Here is a 7480-nt window from a genome sequence, read left to right on the forward strand (position 1 = left end):
GTTATTTCTGATTTATATTAATAAGTAAATCTGATTATATTGAAATGAGTTTTATTTAGGTCATAAAACCCAACACGTGTTCCCAAAATGTACGTATCACCATGACCTAAAAGTAGGCTTAACTAACAAATCAAAGAACACGAATAGCCTTTTGAGATTTAACCTAATCATAACAAGATTAAGATCATTTGATCTAGGATCAACTAGGCGATGTTGACTTGAATAGATATTAGGGTAAGTTTAATAAATCTAAGTTAAAGTTCAATATCGGTCCCTTCCGATGCATACTCCTTGCATCCAACCTGAGCTTTACTTTAACCAATACTCTGGAAAGAACATAGCATTTCTCCAAATGCAAGTAAACTCTGTTGTAGATTATCATATCAGTAAAACCCTATGTCTGATAAATTTAGGAAACTTATTCACATAGTCATGTTTACTTTCCAATGTGCTGACAGCACAATAAACAGGATCAAGTATGTGAAAAGGGTTTCAGATGAATTCATGCATTATATACATATAATCATGAAATAAATCATGTGAACCATGGAACATGAAATGTTATTTCTGATCTATATTAATAAGCAAATCTGATTATATTGAAATGAGTTTTATTTAGGGCATAAAACCCAACAAACTCCCACTTGCACTAATATAAAACAAAGAAGTGCATTTCAAATAATCTCAACACCTTGATATACAAATCAAGTGTAGTAGTAGTAAACTCCTCGTAATAGGATCTGAAAGGTTGAATTGACCACAACCTTTCCTCCACTATTACTCTTCCTTAATCACAAAATCATTGATAATGTGAAATTCCTCTCTATATGTCTACTCTCTTGGGATACTGGATTCTATACTTTTGGCAACTACTTTTGGTTAATAGGAAAATAACACTAGTAGTTTAGGCAATTTGGAATAGTACCAAAAATGTATAGAACTTTGCTTAGACTGAATAAGTACCTTTCCTGCAACTTTAACATTCAGTCCCTTCCTGGTAGACCTAGAGACTTCAGAAAGGTTTTTACACTTCTCCAAAATCACTATTCTACCCCCAGAGTAATCACCATCTTATCAGAAAGATTTTCTAGCACAAAGGCAAATTTCGAAATCTGATGTGGTGTAGTCTAAGAGTTTTAAACACACACTTATAGACTAACATATAGTTCCTCTTCTTTATTTTAAGATTTACTTGATTGTCTTCCAATGTTCTTCTCCTGGATTAATCTGATACCTACTCATTACTCCCACTCAACAGCAGGTGTCTGGTCTAAGGCATACAAAAGCATATCTAAGACCTCTCACTGTTGATTTAAGAAATTCTTTTATGGCTTTATCTTTTTCTGGAATAGTTGAGACTTTTCCTTAGATAAATAAAATCTATGCCTAAGAAGTTGTGAAGCTTCTATAGATTGCCATGAGAAAGAAAATGCTTCAGCATCTTACTAAAGTAAGTTGCTTGCATTAGAATAAGTAATTACCAGGTATACCACAAGCCATAGGTTTAGATAAACTCAAACCTATAATACTAGGAACAGGAAGTTTTGTTAAGTCCATCGAATAGACTTATAAACGAAAATTTCCTTTTATGTCCTTGTATTAGAAAACTTTAGGTTATTCCATGCGAATGGATTAAACCATAGTTCTATTGGCTTTCCTCTTAGTTTCTTATCTTGACAATCCATTACTTGTTTAAACTCACAATGGATTTTAATTACTAGTGTCTCCCAAGTCATAAAAAGGTGAGTTCCTAGAAACTCTCCCACTACGACAAGGTATCGTGAATTATATCTAAGAAGACTAAATGGTATTAACCTCTTTGGTTGTGACAAGACAACAGAGGAAGTGGGATCATCATATGTCATATAAGTTGATAGAACACTTTTGGAATCAACAAAAAAAATCTCCTTTATTTGCTACTTTATTTTCAGACTTAGTTATTTTCTTAGAAAAGTAGTATTTGTTTGAACAAACACTTTCTTATCTATTGACTATGGGATGATCCACCCCTAATCACTTAGAATAGTTAACAAACCATGGTTAACAGTTCTAGCTTTTCTTAAGATTTTGATTAGGTCATCCATGAATCTAGTAATGATTTACATTAAGTATACAACCATTACATCATTCTAAAATTGTATTACCATAGAAGGAACTAGGCAACGACTAGTAACTAATCAACATGCAACTTGAAATTTCTGGGAAGGTAAGTTTGGATATAATTCAAAAATCAATTTAATGATCTTTGAACTGCATATCTACTAACTATTTCTCCACCCCTACCAGTTCGCAAGATCTTTAACCACTTACCTCAATGGTGTTTAACCATTGCTAGAAATTAATGAAATTTTTCAAACATTTCAAATTTCTTTGCATAAGGTATAATCTAGAGTTATCGTTTTAAGAATACAACAAAAAACTCATATCCACCCCTGAATGTGCATCCATCTGCGAATGAGATGAACTTACTTTCGGTAGATATAGGCTTATTACTCTTCGCAGAGATTGATCTTTTCAAAACCACTATGAACAAGATACAATAGCCATAGATTAATAAAATGCGGTTGTGTCGTTTGATGACTTAGGGTTAGTTACATCAAAGAGTTCTTAGAATAGTGCAAGTGGAGCCTGGTCACAGAATACTAAACTCATATTCCATACAGTTTGAATCCATTAATAGAAGATATATATTAAACCCTTATGAAGGCGTAACTGTATTGCATCCTGGAATTAGAAATATAAGAAAATTTCTGTTTGGAATCTAAAATTAAAGTCAAAGACTTAAATTTATACCAAATATAATGAGTAATTCTATCTTGGACCACCACTACTAATTTAATTCTAAGTCTGATTTGCCTATACAAGCAGGAGATTTCTAAGATTGAGGATTTATATCAATTGGGAATAGAATTTCGGGATTATAATCATATGCATCATTTAATTTCTTAAGAGAAAATATAGAATGACATGATACGATATATAGGCCATTCATCCAATGATATGTTATTGAGCTAATTCGAAATGAATAAGCTAAGAGGAATTAGGGTAATTTCGTTTATAAATAAGAATCCAACGATGCTTCGATTAGCGAGAGTCAAAGTAATCTTATTTATATATAATCTTCTTGTTTCATATTGTAAAAATACTAGTCTAAGGTGTCATCAATTGATGAACAGCTAGATGTTGCATATACAATATTTATCTTTCGAGATCTAACACTATTATGTATGTCTAATGGTGAAAATCCACTAGGAATTTATCTCATTAGATAAACAAAGTAAGTTAGACCAATAATGAAGATTCGAAATTAAACTACAACTTAATAACAGAAAATAACATGGTTCAATATGAATTCATACACAATTCAGAAATTATTAAACATATAGCAAGTATTAATGACCAGTGAAAATACTAAAACATACAATCCTAAATAATTTCTAAGGTTTTCAACAAACTGATATCAGTGTCCCGTTTAGGCGAGAGTCAAAGCTACCATCCATTGAATAGAGTTGTCAGCTCATCTAAAATGTTAAACATTCTAGCAACCTTTCATTCGATCAAGATTGGAATTCAGCGTTGTCCCGTTTAGGCGAGAGTCAAGGCAATTCTATCTTATGAGCTTCCACCATTGTTTCGTAATTTGCAAGTCAAATATGGTCGCCACCATTAGGGTGATCCATACCATATAAAACACTTACAAACTACTTATCTTTCGAGATTAAACGGTGCGAAATTGCTAATGAACGTTCCTCCATTAGGGAAGATTACTCACTAAAATAAACGCGATGTAAAACCAACAATGGAGATCGAATATCTTAATAATAAAGCTCATTATTTAAAGAGAGTTGTATTTTCTTTGATTCTCTTTATTTAATCTATTTATTTTAAATATATATTTATGTAATTAAAATTTCCAATTTAGAATGAAAAATTCTAAATATAAATTTTAATTTAATATTTATAAATTTTACTTAGATGGATATGAAAATAACATGAATTATTTCCATCTTAGTAATAATTTCTAATAAATATTTACAAAAATATTCAATTTAAGTTGTTACAGAATTAATTTAAATTAATTTACAACTCAAATTTAATTTTCTATAAATTTATATTGCACTTCGAAAAATTAAAGTATTTAAGGATACAATTTTCGAAAATGCATGTTAAAATAAAAAATAAATCCTGGAAAAATTATTCTAATTTAATGTTGGCCCAAAATTAATTAATAAAATTAGTATTTAATTATATATATAAGAAAAATTTCAAATATTTAAGTATGATGATAAAAATTAACTTAAATATTAATTTTTCTATTTAATTAAATACACTAGAAAAATACTTCATCCAAAAACAGATAATATCTATCTAGATTTTTATTTGACTAATTAATTCAATTTCTAATAATATACTTTAATTCATTTATTTTAAATTAATCAATAAATGAAAAAAAATCATTGATTTAAGTCGGTCCAAGAATTAATTAAAATAAATAATTAATTTACAACTTAATCTATTTTTCAAATAAAATTCGAAATTCCAGCATTTAAGAAATGCAATTTCGAAATTTGATTAATAAAATAAAAAATATATATTTTGAAAATTATTTGAATTTGGTTGAAAAAATAAATTTCAACTAAAAATAATTTTCTATTTAATTAAGTGTCATGAAAAAGAAATATTTAAGTATCATGATGAAAATCAACTTAGATATTTAATTTTCAAATTAATTAAATGTATTAAATTCAAGAAATAAATAATTAAGTGTAGAGAAGGCTTAATTATTAATCTCTAGTTTAATACTAAGAAAAATATACTTAAAATAAATTGTACCAAAATTAATTATATAAATAATTAATTTCACAATGTATAATATTTTCCTATTTAATATTAGAATTAATAAGTAGTTTAGAAATAACTATCTAGAAAATATCTTATTTGACTAAGTATCTTTTCCACAAAATTTAAAAAAATATCTAATTTAAGTTGTATTAGAAAAAATCTAGAACTTAAATATTTTCAAATTTAAATTTAATTAAATATCAAAAATTAAGTTGTAACCACTTAATTTGAAAATATTCCATTTTAAGTTAATATTCGAAAAGATATTAACTTAAAAAATATCTAAAATATTCCATTTTAAGTTAATATTCGAAAAGATATTAACTTAAAAAATATCTAAAGAATCTTAATAACCAATGCCTAAAATTCATCAACTTAATTTTGAAATTTTAAATCCAAAAGATATTCAGATTTAAGTTGGTTAGTTATAGATAACTAAATATCAACTTAAAATAGGAATATCTAATGAAAAAATTTAAATTATGCTTCAGAAAGAATCTAGATGGTTATAATTTTATATTTAATTAAATACAAGAAAATACATATAGTTTAGCTTAGAATATAAAATTCTTTAAACTATGGTTCTCTTAAATTAATTTCAAAATAAATGAAATTAATTATGTTGCTAATCAATTTTATTAGGTTAAACTAGTTTAATTAACATAGTACAGTTATTCAAATCAGGCAAATGAGCCTTCACAATTGGGGTGGTTCATGTGAGGAGGTGCTGGTTTCAGTATGTCGTACCCACTACTATAGCTCCCAACTCTCACACAAGGCCCAAAAGAAAGGAATTTAACCTTAAAATGAACAAATGTTATTAATTGAATAGGCCCAAAAACTAAATGGGCCTAAATAAAATCTATCAAGAACTATGACATTTTATTTAGCAACAACAACCTATATGCATCTATAATGAAATTAAACACATAGGCTCACACAGGCACACTTTGGATGGGTCCTATCATGTTGCTAGGTCATACACAGATGAAAGAAGATTGTAAATATACCTGTTACAAATTATTTACTTGACCAAGGGAGCCATCAGATCATTAGATCTGGCAAAAAGTTAACCATGGCTATTTGCAATCAAGCAATAATAGGTTTTGAAAACTTACAAACAAGCTAAAACACATTCTCCTGCAACAAGGTTAGCTGGATAGTTGGATGTAGGATTTATTTAATTTTAAATAAATAATTTCGAAAATTTTTATTAATTAAATAAATAAAAAAAATTTATTTTCGAAAATTAAAAAAAATTTAAAAAAAATTCGAAATTTTAAAATAAATATTTAAAATTAAACCTACAATTTTGAAAAATTAGGTTTCAACCAACCTAAATATCATTTCAAAATTTGCTAACTACTTTTAAAAATTTAATGTTATTTTATAAATAAAAATTAAATAAAAAATTAGAAAAGATAAATGAATATCTGTTTCAGATTTTAAATGTAATTTAAATAAATAAAATAACAAAATTTAAAAGTTAGCAAAATATCTTACATCTATTTAAAATTACATGATTATAGTTATATTATTTTAAATTTAAATAAGGTCAAATTATTTAAAAAAAAGATTTAATTTAAAAAATTTAAAATCTAACCTTAAATTTAAAAATAAGATAAGATATAATAAAATTTAAAAATAAAATAGATAATTAAGCAAAAAAATAGATATTTACTATTTTTCAAATTCAAATTACACTAATATCATGAATTAAATTTAAAAAATATTAATTAAATTAATTATGGTAATTAGAATTGAATTAGGAATAGTAAATGTATAAATACAAAACTACACAAAAAATGGGAAGTTAAATCCATGAAAAAGCATGAAAAATCGAAGAAAAATGAAAAAATTACGAGCTGTGCGGACGGGATGCTGTGCATACCCGTCTGCGCGTGCAAGTGGGTGATTTGGGCGTGGTTTCTCGGCGCAGGGGAAATCTGCATGATTTCCGCGCGCGCAACTTTGTTGCTCAATCCCGAAATTTTTCTGAAACTTCAAAAAATCATAACTAATTCAAATTAAATCGAAATTGAGTTCTGTAAAAAAGTAACTTGCTTAATTGTTTCCATACTATCCAATAAAAATAATTCCAGAAATAGATATTCAATTATTTTTCACGAAAATTCACAAACATCAATCAATCATCAAATAACACTCAATACAACATGATACCATCCAAAACATCAAACAATCGTTTTAAAGTCCAAATTTCTTGCAAGAAAATCAGTTACCATGGCTCTGATACCAGTTGTTGGAAATTAGTTTACCAGGATCTTAGATCTACTCACAAGTATGTTGATTAGCACCCTAAATATGAACTTTCTAAAACGATGAAATAAACACATATAAAGTTTAGTAAACCTTACATTGGGTGCAGCGAAATAATATGACTCCTCCGTTCAGATATCTTACCCTTGATTCCTTTCTGTAGCAGAGCATTATCAATATCTGAACCTGGATCTCTTTCTCTGATTCTTTAGTGTTGAAACTCCTTCTTGTTGAAAGTCTTTCTTCACGATCTTCCTCACTATGATTGAGGTATCACTTGCTGTGTGTGGGCACTACTCTAACACGAAGAATTTCGAAATTGAAGAGGGAAGGAAGAGAGCAAGGTGGCGGCTAAAGATAG

The sequence above is a fragment of the Cannabis sativa genome, chromosome 6, assembly GCF_029168945.1.
Source record: "Cannabis sativa cultivar Pink pepper isolate KNU-18-1 chromosome 6, ASM2916894v1, whole genome shotgun sequence".
Classification (NCBI taxonomy): domain Eukaryota; kingdom Viridiplantae; phylum Streptophyta; class Magnoliopsida; order Rosales; family Cannabaceae; genus Cannabis; species Cannabis sativa.